The sequence below is a fragment of the Palaemon carinicauda genome, chromosome 7 (assembly GCF_036898095.1).
Source record: "Palaemon carinicauda isolate YSFRI2023 chromosome 7, ASM3689809v2, whole genome shotgun sequence".
NCBI lineage: Eukaryota > Metazoa > Arthropoda > Malacostraca > Decapoda > Palaemonidae > Palaemon > Palaemon carinicauda.
In genome coordinates this window covers 94,191,001-94,206,366 of record NC_090731.1, presented here as the reverse complement: position 1 = coordinate 94,206,366, position 15,366 = coordinate 94,191,001, and the positions used below count along the sequence as shown (strand labels likewise).

Sequence of the window (15,366 nt, the reverse complement as noted above, 5' to 3'; positions counted from 1 at the left end):
ATGAGGCCGTAATAGTTATGAAAATAAGGTTGAATATTCTAGAATTAAAAGAAAATTATAGGATAATAAGAGAAAAACTAGTGAAAATAAGGAACATACAAAACTAAAAGACACAGAGGCGCCGTTGCAAAGGCGAAGCCTCACCATGAATCTGATCTGATCTGATCTGGTCTCCACATGCTTTTGTAATTCCAATTTCACAGTGCTGTATTTTGTTAGTGTGAAACTGAACTAAGTAGGATTTGTTCTTCCAACAGACTGCCACGTTGCTTATACATTTCCGTGATTGCAAATTGCTTACTTGTCCATTTTACGTAACGTAGCATTGCACCAAAGATATTGAAAAATCGAAAATTTAGGTGAGCGTTTAGTGTTTTTTTTTTTTTTTTTTCATGTAAACTGGTAAGTTGAAGTTGTAGTAAAGTTCCAGACAAGGATTGGACAACATTTCGGAAAGCCATAATATTTTTGGTATTATTGTACTGTATTACAGGGCAATGTAACCTGGGGAAAACTGTAAAATTTTACTGTATTACAAATTCTCATTTCTAACAGAAAATATGTGTTCCTGTAGTAAATAACGTAATTTGACCTTCATTTCAACCGCAAACAAACAGAACAATCAATTCGACTATAAGTAGCCGAAGTGGTTGCTGTTATTACGGATGAAATGAATGTGAAAACCGGTTAAATCACGTTATTTTCTACAGGAAAACATATATGTTCTCTTAAAATGTTTAAATATAATCTTTTGTTATATATATTCTGTTAGAATGATTGAATATAATGACTTGTTCAAATTCCATGTCACTTCACTCATGTATGTACTGCAAACGCGGGATGTATGTACGATGGCGGCCACCTGTATGTATGATAAAGGCCACCTTTCGGTAAATTTGTATTGTATTACAGGGTGTGATTTTCGCACAGAAAATATATGATTTCCTTAAGTAAATAACGTGATTTAACCGAATTTGACCTTTATTTCAACCGGAACCAAACAGATCAACCAAACCGACTAACTTTAAGTTGACGAATTGGTTGATGTTATTACGGATGAAATGAAGGTGAAAACCGGTTAAATCACGTTATTTACTATAGGAAATCATATATTTTCTGTGCGAAAATCACACCCTGGAATACAATAAAAATTTACCAAATATTATCACTGTTGACATATATGTTGTGTTAAAATATTTAAATATAAGAACTTGTTCAAAGATGTCACTTCTCTTACGAATGTACTGAGAACCATACCAATGATTCACAGTACTACCAACGTTGACGAATGGTACACAGAGTTACCAACGACCCGATGACATTAGTAGCGGTAGAAATGCTAAATATTTCCATACGTATATTAAATAATTTTTCCATATAACTATTACACAATATATAAAAAGTACAAAAAGGGCACAGAACCTAACAAACCCACCTAACCTTGCCTAGAAGTACCCCGGTCACAAAACACATATAATGACTATTGAGGAATGACTGACTTTGATTCTCAGTACTACCAACGATGACGAATGGTACACAGAGTTACCAACGACCCGATGACATTAGTAGCGGTAGAAATGCTAAATATTTCCATACGTATATTAAATAATGTTTCCATATAACTATTACACAATATATAAAAAGTACAGTAAGGGCACAGAACCTAACAAACCGGTTTACAGTCACTCCGGCCCTTAGTTACACCGGCCCTCAGTCACTGCGGCCCCCAACCCTAGTCACTCCGGCCTACCACCCTAGTCACTCCGGCCTACCACCCTAGTCACTCCGGCCCACTAATTATACTATGGTATCTAGAAAGAATATATAATAACAGGCTCTCTCTTTTATTAAATAATTTCAATACATTGCTATTAACATTACATAAAATACAATAATATAGTACGATCTAATAGTTTAAATGATATGAAAAATTAACTGTATACAAAGGTATATATGCGTCTAAGTCAAAAAAAAAAAAAAAAAAAAAAATTTGGCAGCTACTGATACTAAAATATTTCTGTATACAAAAGTATGCGTCAGTAAAAAAAAAAAAAGAGCAACCGCCTACCAATACTAAAATATTTCAGTATACAAAAGTATGCGTCTGAGTAAAAAAAAAAAAAAAAAAAAGGCAGCCTACCGATACTAAATATTTCTGTATACAAAAGTATGTGTCTAAGTAAAAAAAATAAAAGACGATCATATTATAAACTAAACACTGGGTCCGCTTAGCCTGGAACATGCTTTTAATAATTGGTCAGTGGTAAGGTCATGTTGTTCATATTTGTTCCATAGTGAAAATATTCGTCCCTGTAGAGATCGGTATTTTCGTCTCTGACAACGAGCAAGTTTGCCGTCCTTGACCAGACGTACTTGAACCTGTACATTTTTGGCTTCTTTGAAAAGTAAGGGAACCAGCACATAAAAAAGAATATAGGAAACGCCTGCACTACCATTCAAACGTCTGTGATAACCTTCTACATCATTATTCGTGCGAATACTTTGGCCAAACACTGTCCACTCACTTGGTGACCAAAACCCACTTATCCGTGTTTCTCTCATGTACGTTGTTAAATCTTTAATTGGGCCAACAGGAAGGCGTGATTCAAGGTGATCAAATGTTGATGTAATATGTTCATGTGGGAGAAAGGGAAGAGCCATTAACTGTTTTCGATAATCTTGAGTGAGACGATGATTCAAGTATGGAACCGCTAATCCTAATGCCCGAATCTTCTTCCAGACTGCCTGATTCCAATGAAATGCACAGCCTGGAACTTTGCAACTGGAAATAATGTCCTGACTACTGACCACAAAGCCATTTCGAAGTCCATCACGATCTTTTCCACTTTACACTCCTGAATTATTGCTAAAATATAATTCAATACCTTTCTGTAGTCTCTCTTTCTTTTCCCTGATATAAGGATGAAAGCTAAGGGGACTTGTTTTACATTTCCTTCGCTTCCCTTAACGAAGGCATGGACTCCAAATAGCTGTTGAAACGGGGCCCGTACTACACGAAATGTGGCATCTAAATACCATGTCCTTGCCTTCTTCAACAAAGCAAGTTGGTCTGCAGTGGCAAATACTAAATGTCTTGCATCATCTAGAATAATATCTTTCTGGAGGAATTCATTCGGGATGTGATCAACTACCAATTCAAAATCCAATGAATTAGGTTCAACAGGTCTATCTTTCTGTCTTATGCGGTTAACATTACGAGATAAATAGACTGGATTTACACAAGCATTATCACTTCCTTCTGTCTGCATCATGGCACGGTCAACTAGGGTAGTAGCCGATGTGAACATATTGGCTTTCTCTCTAGCGAGGGACTTAGCAGCAGCAGTGACTGCTGCCGTAACAGCGGCTCCTGTCTTACCTTGATGAAGATGAGGACGGGACCCACGAGTGAAAATATTACCATCCTGGTATACAGTAGCCGGGTAGGTTAGCGCCTTACTTCTAACACTGCACCGCCAAGTGCACTTACCATCACGCTGAATTTTCTTCCTTCCTGATACCTTTTTGTTGTATGAAAACCCTAAAGAATCAACCATAAGGGTCTTTCCTCCTCTCGTGGCACCCTCAACTAGTTTATAAGAGATTTGAATCTCTTCACCGACACTAGGAACTTCTGTAATAGAGTCATCAGCTATTACGTCCTCTTCATATTGATCTGGAATTGGCGGTCGTGTACTAATGTTAGGGACAGATAAAGCCTCTTCTTGATAATTCTCCAGGGTATCATCATATAAAGCAGGTTGAAGTTGCATACTCTCAGCCATAGGGACATCATGGTGAGGATCAAACGCCATGTCTTCCTCATTCATCACTGTAGAAGATATGAAATAATGCAAATATGATAAAAAAAAAAGATATTTAAGAAAAAAAGACGGAGGGGAGATTTCTCACTATACCACCAATATGTAAAAAATGGAAGATAGTACTTGGTATACTGACGTACCTGTGGCTTCTGACAATGAGCACTTTGTACAAAACCATGGTTCGTTGACCATAAGTTCCCCACGTATGATGCGACGGTATTCATCCTGACTAATGCCAGTGTTACACTTCCGGTGTTGCCATTGTTCACACGCATCACACTTAAAAGCGTGCTGGCGTGGACGGACTTCCTCAGAACAGGCAACACACGGAAAAGAAGCCATGGTTAGAATGTATGGTATGCAGGGTTTTGCTAACAAGAAAAGTCGTTTTTAAATATTAAACTTAGCCGGTGAATATATAAATAGCTGACATCTCCGACGGCCCGACAGATTCCAAAAAACTCGCGAGCGATCGCCATGAAGGTTGCGGGTGTGCCCACCAGCGCTGACTATTGGCCAGATACTGCATATACTTCTCAACCACTCCAGTTCTTCTCTGTCGGTGTCACCGACAACATTGGTTCTGCTCGCTCTAGACCTCGAGTTTTCTACCGAATTGGTGAAGTACTGTACTTGGTTTTGGTTTTATTGCTTTCGCCGTGTTGGATTATTCAATACTATCTTCAAAAGAAATGCTTTTGAAAGGAGAGGAAAAGTTTTTTGCCCTTGCTTTTTTAATCTCGCTCTGGTTTTTCCATAGAGAAAAGATGGCCGACCCTTCCCTCAGTGTACGGAAGTGTGTTAAAGGCTTTTAGTAATTATTTTATCACTTTATAAATTATTGTTGATATTTATAGATTTACCTCTATATATTTTATACGACTCATTTCGCAATTCTAACCTTTTGATTTAAGGGAGAATTGCGTGCTTCAGGTAGAAATCAGTTTTATTCATGTCTAATGTGAAATTATTAAAAAATGCGATATCAGTGAAGTAAGTGCAAAAAACATGTTCTGTGTTGCGGAGGGTTCGTTTGTTCGTGCTTGTCGCTTGCCTAGTCCGAGACCTCTTTCAGGCTCCCCTGCACCAGGGAGAAGGAATGTCGTAGGACCTAAGGGAGTGAGGAGTGTAAACCAACGAACAGACGTTGCTCGTCAAGCACGTCCTTGCCATAAGACAGGAGAGACGAAGTTTCTCCTCGTCTTCCGATGATTCGTCTCTTTAAAAGCCTGGGCGTAAGGTTTCGAGACGGTTGAAACGTTTATTAGTTCCTTCAGAACAAGTTCAACGTCCTAGCTGTAGTCATCATAAGAGTCCTGTTCATAGCGATGACGTTCATGTACAGACGTTTCTGCCACAGACTCGACGTGACGTTGAGCGGTAGACACCGTAGACACAACGTGACGTCGAGTGTCAGTCACCGTAGTCACGATATAGCATCGATCAGCAGTCACCGCTGTTACTACGTGACGTTTGAACGTCAGCCACCGCAGTCACAGGTTGATCCGAAGTTAAGTTTTTAAATATTAAACTTAGCCGGTGAATATATAATACAGTAGCTGACGTCTCCGACGGCTCAACAGATTCCAAAAACTCGCGAGCGATCGCCATGAAGGTTGCGGGTGTGCCCACCAGCGCCGACTATCGGCCAGATACCGCATATACTTGTAAACAGCTCCAGTTCTTCTCTGTCGGTTTCATCGACAAGTCGATTCCACTCGCTTTATGACCTCGAGTTTTCTACCGAATTGGTGAAGTACTTGGTTTTGGTTTTATTGCTTTCGCCGTGTTGGATTATTCAATACTATCTTCAAAAGAAATGCTTTTGAAAGGAGAGTAAAAGTGTTTTGCCCTTGCTTTTTTATCTCTGGTTTTTCCATAGAGTAAAGATGGCCGACCCTTCCCTCAGTGTACGGAAGTGTGTTTTTAGGCTTTTAGTAATTATTTTATCACGTTACTGTATAAATTATTGTTGATAATTATAGATTTTCCTCTATATATTTTATATCTCACCCGCCTTTATTAGGCCTCTTCGATTAGCTTTCCATTTATACTAAACATCAAGATAAATTTTATGTTTTGTTTATATGCGGCCTTTACCTATTCCTCCCCTAGTCCGAGATGTAGGCGGTCCTAACTTGGAAACCGAAGTTAAACGACGTTGAGCCCATTCAACTTTTATTTTCGTTAAGTTTAAATCATTTGCTCTGTAAGAGTTATGAAATGAATATTTTTTAGAAAATATTTTAAGAAAGATATTCTTTGAATAGTCTTCGTGCTGTTTTTTCAAAGATGAACTAACGTTTGGTTTATTTATGCTACGCAGTTTGCGCTCTATCGTTACGATAGAGAAAGAGAGAATCATGGTTTCACTTTGCAGAAAGAGTAAATCGATTTTGACGTTTTGTTCATTCTTCTTTCAAACTGAAGTGTTTTAAATACTAATTTAAAGGAACTTGATAATTTTCAATTTCTTAGTCCTTTCAGTTTTTTCCTTTGGTCAAATAACCTGTTTATTGACGAAGGGTGAGTGGGCAATTCTCTTGTGTGTGACGAGAGAGAGAGAGAAAGAGAGAACGATCCGATCTTTATTCTCGTCCCAAGTAAGGAGTTTGGGAGCTAGTAACGTTGTTCTCGATTCAGTTTTTTACTCTCGTCCCAAGTCTCTGTACGGGGAGAAAGGATAAAACGTTTTTAGTTTTTATTCTCGTCCCAAGGCACTGTACGGTGAGAGATTGAAAACGTAGTCTTTAATGAACTAGAGTTTAGTCTCCTCCCCAGTCACTGATCCTTTTTAACTTTATATATTTCCGTTTTATTCGATATATATGTATATGTTTTTTTTTTTATTTTTGCATGTGTGTTTCATTTTGTACTAATGTGCTTACATCATACGACTCATTTCGCAATTATAACCTTTTGATGTAAGGGAGAATTGCGTGCTTCAGGTAGATATCAGTTTTATTCATGCCTAATGTGAAATTCTTGAAAAATACGATATCAGTGAAGTGAGTGCTAGAAAACATGTGCTGTGTTGCGGAGGGTTCGTTTGTTAGTGCTTGTCACTTGCCTAGTCCGAGACCTCTTTCAGGCTCCCATGCACCAGGGAGAAGGAATGTTAGGACCTAAGGGAGTGAGGAGTGTAAACCAACGAACAGACGTTCCCTCAAAGGTATCAGACGTTGCTCGACAAGCACGTCCTTGCCATAAGACAGGAGAGACGAAGTTTCTCCTCGTCATCCGAAGACTTTTCGCAAAAGAAACCTTGGCGCAAGGTTTCTAGACCCTTTAAGCGAAAGTCAGTCCCTTCAGGACAGGTCCAGCGTCCTGGCTGTAGCCATGGGGACAGCTCTGACCCTTTGCAGTCGTCGGAAGACGGTTCGCCTATTAAACGCAAGCTTAACACGGGGTCCGAGGGTCGCGGTAAAGGCAATGTTTTGCCAACACAGACGTTACCGTCGTCTCGGCCCGTTCCGACTCCCGTTGATCCTAAATGGGTTGTCCTGCAGGACATGCAGACTAAGCTTGCCTCCCTTATGGAGAAGTATGACGTTGAGCAGGTTCACGATGAACCTTCGCTTTCGAGTCGCCGTTACGCTAAACAAGACTCTGGCCGTCAGCCGCCCAAACGAGCATTTACTCGTCCTTTTGACGTTATGAAACGTGATGTCGGTAGTTTGTCACGTCAGTCACGTGACTTGGATCCTCACTCGCTGCTGTCCCGTGTTGACTTTCAGCCGCTGCCGCAGCCTCGTGTTAACGTTCAGCCGCTGCCGCAGTCTCGTGTTGACGTTCAGGACGTTCGCCAACCAGCTCAGTTGCCTTGTTTTGACGTTGAGCGTCAAGCACCTCAGTCAAGGGTTGTTTTGACTGCTCAGTCAAGGCAGTCTCGACTTGACGTCGAGCGTCCATCAACTCCTGTTGTTGTTGCTGGTCAGTCCTTTCAGCAGCGACATGACGTCGCTTCCTTGACTGCTACTGCTGCTCCTTTGCGTGTGGACTTTGCCTGTCAAGCATTGCCACCGCGGCAGGTCTCTCCTTTTCATGAGACTCGGCAATTGTCGGACGAGGTTCCTTCAGATAAGGAAGTTGCTGATCCCCCTCCTACTGATATTCCTTTGGGGACTTTGTCAGACGGAGAGGAGCCTAAAGCTGCTCAGCCCTCTATGGACTTTAAAAAAATCATGCTGATTTTTAAGGATCTTTGTCCGGACCATTTTGTAACTGCTGCTCCTCGTTCGCCTTCGTCAGAGTTTACACTAGGCCTAGCTACTTCGAAGCCGTTGTTTTCTAAGCTAGTGCTCTCTCGCTCTTCTAAGAGAGCTTTACGTTTGCTAGGCGACTGGTTGATCACCAGGAGGAGTTTGGGGGAGACAGCCTTTGCTTTCCCTCCTTTTAAACTGGCTTATAGAGCGAGCGTCTGGTATGACACGGGAGAAGTTCTCGGCTTGGGAGTTCCTGCCTCTGCCCAGGGAGACTTCTCAAGCCTCATAGACTCTCCCCGTCGCCTGGCCATGAGACGCTCCAAGATTTTATGGTCGGCTTCAGAGTTAGACCATCTCCTGTTAGGAGTTTTTCGAGCGTTTGAAGTTTTGCTGTACAATTATGTCATGCATAAACAAGGCTATCAGGGATGGCTCCAATGATCTGACAGCCACGTTCTCTGCAGGAACAAGGCTATCAGGGATGGCTCCAATGATCTGGCAGCCACGTTCACTGCAGGAGTACTTAAGATGTAAGTGCGCTCAATGTGTTCATTGTCAAGACAAACTTCACGATGAAGACTACCAAATCTGTCTTGGCAGCATTAAGGGAAGGCGACTGGATGGTCTCTCTCGACCTTCAGGATGCATACTTCCACATCCCGATTCATCCAAACTTTCAACAACATCTGAGGTTTGTGGATGGGAAAGTAATGTACCAATGTCGAGCACTGTACTTCGACCTCATTCCTGCTCCTCTTGTTTTTACAAGGCCCTTGCAAAATGTAGCAAGCTTTCTACATTTTTTGAGGATTCAGAGCCTCCCTTTATTTTGACGACTGGCTAATCAGGGCGTCGTCATTATATCGCTGTCTGGAGAGCCTCTAATGGACATTAGACCTAACCAAGGAGCTAGGTCTCATAGTGAACGTAGAGAAGTCGTAACTTACAGTTCCCCATCCCAGACTATTCTTTATTTGGGAATGGAGATACAGTGTCTGATTTTTCGGGCCTTTTCGTCTCCCGCAAGAATGGAACAAGCTCTGTTAAAAGTCCTTCACTTGCAAGAGAAAAACAGTTGCTCTGTAAGAGTTTGATCTAGCCTCGTGGGAACTCTTTCATCGCTGGAGTAGTTTATCTCTCTGGGGAGACTCAACCTATGCCCTCTCCAATTTCACCTAAACCATTGGAACAAGGAGAAGGGCTTAGAGAGTATCTCTTTCCCAATCTCCAACTCAGTCTAGACATGTCTGACTTGGTGGGACAGCAACATCAGACTTCGAGAAGGTCTTTCTCTTGCGATCAAGAACCCAAACCATGTGTTGTTTTCAGATGCATCGGATTTGGGTTAGGGAGCTCCACTGGACAGTCTGGAATGCTCGGGTCTTTGATCCACGGATCAGAAGGAACTCCATTTAAGGCAAGTAACATCTCTCCTTTGGCGAGATTTGTGCAAGGAAAATGAATGTCTTGGCAGACGGCCTCAGCAGAAGAGGACAAGTCATCACCATGGAGTGGACTTTGCATAAGACTGTGTACGAGAAGCTATGGATGACATGGGGTCAACCCACCATAGATCTTTTTGCGACTTCTCTGACAAAGAGGCTCTCGACTTACTGCTTTCCAGTTCCAGATCCAGAGGCAGCCCACATAGACGCTTTCCTGCTGGACTGGTCTCACCTGGACGTTTATGCCTTTCCACCTTTCAAGATCCTAAACAAGGTGCTGCAGAAGTTCACCTCTCACGAAGGGACCAGGTTGACATTGGTTGCTCCACTCTGGCCCGCGAGAGAGTGGTTCACAGAGGTACTTCAATGGCTGGTAGACGTTCCAAGGAGTCTACCTTTAAGGATGGATCTCTTACGGCAGCCCCACGTAAGGAGTCTTCATCAAAGCCTCCCCGCGCTTCGTCTGACTGCCTTCAGACTATCGAAAGACTCTCTTGAGCTCAAGGATTTTCGAAGGAGGCAGCCAGAGCGATTGCGAGAGCTAGGAGAGCATCTACCATCTAGGTCTACCAGTCGAAGTGGGAAGTCTTTAGAGACTGGTGCAAGTCATCATCCATTTCCTCTTCCAGTACCTCTGTAGCCCAAATTGCAGACTTTCTCCTGCATCTGAGAAATGTTCGCTCCCTCTCTGCTCCCACTATTAAGGGCTACAGGAGCATGTTGGCTTCTGTGTTCAGACATAGAGGCTTAGATCTGTCCAATAATAAAGATCTCCAAGATCTCCTTAAGTCCTTCGAGACCTCTAAGAAGCGTCGTATGGCAACTCCTGGATGGAACTTAGACATGGTCCTAAGGTTCCTAATGGCCAACAGGTTTGAGCCATTACATTCAGCTTCCCTGAAGGATCTCACCCTCAAGACGCTTTTCTTAGTGTGCTTGGCTTCGGCTAAAAGGGTCAGTGAGATCCATGCCTTCAGTAAAAACATCGGCTTTTCTACAGATAAAGCCACATGTTCACTTCAGCTTGGTTTCTTGGCCAAAAATGAACTGCCTTCTCGTCCTTGGCCTAGGTCATTTGATATACCTTGCCTGTCAGAGATCGTAGGCAACGAGCTTGAAAGAGTACTGTGTCCAGTTAGAGCTCTTAAGTTTTATTTAGCTCGTACCAAATCCTTATGAGGTGGAGCTGAGGCCTTGTGGTGCTCAGTTAAGAAGCCCTCATTGCCTATGTCTAAAAATGCTTTATCGTATTTTATTAGATTTTTAATCTGAGAGGCTCATTCTCACTTGAGTGAAAAAGATCGTTGCTTGCTTAAGGTCAAGACGCACGAAGTAAGAGCTATAGCAACTTCCGTGGCCTTTAAGCAAAACAGATCTCTACGAAGTATTATGGATGCGACCTTTTGGAGGAGCAAGTCGGTGTTCGCTTCATTTTACTTGAAAGACGTCCAGACTCTTTATGAGGACTGCTACACACTGGGTCCATTCGTTGCAGTGAGTGCAGTAGTGGGTGAGGGTTCTATTCCCTTAATTCCAATATCCTTTTAATCTTCTCTTGAAATGTTTTTAATCTTGTTTTGGGTTGTACGGAAGGCTAAGAAGCCTTTCGCATCCTTTTTGATTTGGCGGGTGGTCAAATGTCATTTCTTGAGAGCGCCCAGATTAAGGGTTTTGATGAGGTCCTGTTGTATGGGTTGTCGCCCTGGATATAACAGCTCCTGGGAGTCTTTCAGCATCCTGAGAGGATGGCTGGGCTTCGTGAGGAAAGCGGACTAACAAGGCAGAGTAATCGTCAGAGTCAGCTTCCTTACCAGGTACCTATATTTATTTGGGTTTTGTTATGATATAACTGTCAAAAACTCTAAGCATATACGCCTTTATTGTATTAATACTGGTCTCTACCCACCACCATGGGTGTGAATCAGCTATTATATATTCACCGGCTAAGTTTAATATTTAAAAATGATATTTTGATTATAAAATAAATTTTTGAATATACTTACCCGGTGAATATATAAATTAAAGGCCCTCCCTTCCTCCCCGATAGAGACCTAAGGGACTGAGAAGAATTGGAGCTGTTTACAAGTATATGCGGTATCTGGCCGATAGTCGGCGCTGGTGGGCACACCCGCAACCTTCATGGCGATCGCTCGCGAGTTTTTGGAATCTCGAGCCGTCGGAGACGTCAGCTATTATATATTCACCGGGTAAGTATATTCAAAAATTTATTTTATAATCAAAATATCATGTTTTGCAAGATATGCTGTTAAAGCTTTCTTCTTTAATAGAAGCTTTCGATCCTGTTCCTGTGCGAAAGGATCCTTTGCTTTTTGTACGTCACGGTTCTGGGATACGTGATTCGGGTCTTCAACCTTCTAAACGAGTTTTGTTACGCCACGCTGACGTTATCCCTAGTGACAGCTTTGCTGTTAAACGAGATGCGGAGCATAAATCTCGATGTAACTTTGATCGCTTTGAACGTCAGCCACCGCAGTCACAGCGTGACGTTGAGCTGCAGACACCGCAGACACGACGTGACGTTGAGCGGTAGACACCGTAGACATGACGTGACGTCGAGGGTCAGTCATCGTAGTCACGATATAGCATCGAACAGCAGTCACCGCTGTTACTACGGGACGTTTGAACGTCAGTTACTTCTGTCACGACGTGTAGTAGAATAACATTCTCTGCAGTCACAACGTGACATCGACCCTCCAACTTTAACTTCTGTTCATATACAAGTTGATGTAGCCTGTCAGGCTTTTCCTTCACGTCATTCTGAATATAAATCTCCTTCTCGCAAGACTTTAGATTTATCAGATGATGTGCCTTCTGAAGAAGTTGATGACCCCCTTTCAACTAATGTTCCTTTGGGGAGTCTTTCAGAAGAGGAGTAACCTAGGGTGGTCCAACAATCCCTTGTTTTATAATTATGAATTTCTTTAGTGAAATTTTGTCCTACTCGTTTTGTAACGGCTGCTCCGCTGTCTGAGTTTACTTTTGGCATGACTTTCTTCGACTCCTACATTTACGAAGTCAGTTCTCTCTTGTTCTTCCAAGAGGGCCATGCTCTTACTGGGAGACTGGTTGGAATCCAGGAGAAGTTTAGGAAAGTCTGCTTTTGCTTTTCCTCCTTCTTAATTAGCTTCTCGCTCAGGCGTCTGGTGTGACACAGGAGAAGTTCTCGGCTTGGGAGTACCTGCCTCTGCCCAGGGAGACTTCTTAAGCCTAGTGGACTCTCCTCGTCGTCTAGCCATGAGACGCTCCAAGATTTTATGGTCTGCTTCAGAGCTAGACCATTTCCTGTTAGGAGTTTTTTCGAGCGTTTGAAGTTTTTATTTGTTGGATTGGTCCCTGGGAGCCTTAAGTAAGAAGGTCTCTCCAGATGTCAATGTATTGCTGTACAATTATATCATGCATGAACAAGGCTATCAGGGATGGCTCCAATGATCTAGCAGCCACGTTCACTGCAGGAGTACTTAAGATGTAAGTGCGCTCAATGTGTTCATTGTCAAGACAAAGTTCACGATGAAGACTACCAAATCTGTCTTGGCAGCAGTAAGGGAAGGCGACTGGATGGTCTCTCTCGACCTTCAGGATGCATACTTCCACATCCCGATTCATCCAAACTTTCAACAACATCTGAGGTTTGTGGACGGGAAAGTAATGTACCAATTTCGAGCACTGTGCTTCGGCCTCATTCCTGCTCCTCTTGTTTTTACAAGGCCCTTGCAAAATGTAGCAAGCTTTCTACACTTTTTGAGGATTCAGAGCCTCCCTTTATTTTGACGACTGGCTAATCAGGGCGTCGTCATTAAATCGCTGTCTGGAGAGCCTCTAATGGACATTAGACCTAACCAAGGAGCTAGGTCTCATAGTGAACGTAGAGAAGTCGTAACTTACAGTACTCCATCCCAGACTATTCTTTATTTGGGAATGGAGATACAGTGTCGGATTTTTCGGGCCTTTTCGTCTCCCACAAGAATGGAACAAGCTCTGTTAAAAGTCCTTCACTTGCAAGAGAAAAACAGTTGCTCTGTAAGAGTTTGAACGAGCCTCGTGGGAACTCTTTCATCGCTGGAGTAGTTTATCTCTCTGGGGAGACTCAACCTTTGCCCTCTCCAATTTCACCTAAACCATTGGAACATGGAGAAGGGCTTAGAGAGTATCTCTTTCCCAATCTCCAACTCAGTCTAGACATGTCTGACTTGGTGGGACAGCAACATCAGACTTCGAGAAGGTCTTTCTCTTGCGATCAAGAACCCAAACCATGTGTTGTATTCAGATGCATCGGATTTGGGTTAGGGAGCTCCACTGGACAGTCTGGAATGCTCGGGTCTTTGATCCACGGATCAGAAGGAACTCCATTTAAGGCAAGTAACATCTCTCTTTTGACGAGATTTGTGCAAGGAAAAATGAATGTCTTGGCGGACTGCCTCAGCAGAAGAGGACAAGTCATCTCCATGGAGTGGACGTTGCACAAGACTGTGTGCGAGAAGCTATGAATGACATGGGGTCAACCCACCATAGATCTTTTTGCGACTTCACTGACAAAGAGGCTCTCGACTTACTGCTTTCCAGTTCCAGATCCAGAGGCAGCCCACATAGACGCTTTCCTGCTGGACTGGTCTCACCTGGACATTTATGCCTTTCCACCTTTCAAGATCCTAAACAAGGTGCTGCAGAAGTTCACCTCTCACGAAGGGACCAGGTTAACGTTGGTTGCTCCACTCTGGCCCGCGAGAGAGTGGTTCACAGAGGTACTTCTATGGCTGGTAGACGTTCCAAGAAGTCTGCCGTTGCGGATGGATCTCTTGCGACAGCCTCACGTAAAGAGATTTCATCAAAGCCTCCCCACGCTTCGTCTAACTGCCTTCAGACTATCGAAAGACTCTCTTGAGCTCAAGGGTTTTCGAAGGAGGCAGCTAGAGCGATCGCGAGGGCTAGAAGATCCTCTACCATCAGGATCTATCAGTCGAAATGGGAGGTATTTAGAGACTGGTGCAAGTCCTCCTCTATTTCCTCTTCCAAGTGCCTCTGTAGCGCAGATTGCGGATTTTCTGCTTTATCTGAGAAACCATTAAAGGCTACAGAAGCATGTTAGCTTCTGTTTTCAGGCATAGGGGTTTGGATCTTTCTGATAACAAAGATCTCCAAGACCTTCTTAAGTCTTTCGAGACTTTCAAGGAGCGTCATTTTTTTTACTCCTGCTTGGAACTTGGACGTGGTCCTACAGTTCCTTATGTCAGACAGGTTTGAACCATTAAATTCAGCTTCCCTGAAGGATCTTACCCTCAAGACACTTTTTTTGGTGAGCTTGGCTTCGGCTAAAAGGGTTAGTGAGATACATGCTTTTAGCAAGAACATCAGCTTCTCCACTAATAAAGCAGTATGCGCTCTTCAACTTGGTTTTTTGGCCAAGAATGAACTTCCGTCTCGTCCTTGGCCTAAATCATTTGAAATCCCCAGTCTTTCTGAGATTGTGGGGAATGAAGTTGAAAGAGTGCTGTGCCCCGTTAGAGCTCTTAAATTTTATTTATCCAGAACTAAACCGCTACGAGGTTGTTCAGAGGCTTTATGGTGCTCCGTTAAAAAGCCCTCTTTGCCCATGTCTAAGAATGCGTGGTCTTATTTTATTAGACTTTTGATTCGGGAGGCGCACACTCATTTAAGTGAGAAGGATCGTAATTTACTTAAAGTCAAGGCTCATGAAGTTAGAGCGATAGCAACTTCAGTAGCGTTTAAGCAAAATAGATCCATTAAAAGTATTATGGACGCGACCTTTTGGAGAGGCAAGTCGGTATTCGCTTCATATTACTTGAAAGATGTCCAGACTCTTTATGAGGACTGCTACACACTGGGACCATTCGTAGCAGCGAGTGCAGTAGTGGG

General features: G+C 42.8%; 1 protein-coding gene and 1 pseudogene across 1 annotated transcript in view; one reads left to right on the top strand and one right to left on the bottom strand.

Annotated features, from left to right (window-relative positions):
• The first annotated feature begins 423 nt into the window (after nucleotides 1-423).
• Rs1 (Dead-box helicase Rs1) overlaps nucleotides 424-15,366 on the top strand; it is a 474,615-nt gene continuing 459,672 nt past the window's right edge. The window contains exon 1 of the mRNA XM_068377426.1: nucleotides 424-471. The gene's annotated coding sequence lies outside the window, so the exon portion shown is untranslated. The remainder of the gene's footprint in view (nucleotides 472-15,366) is intronic.
• LOC137644449 (uncharacterized) lies at nucleotides 2,083-4,166 on the bottom strand (annotated as a pseudogene).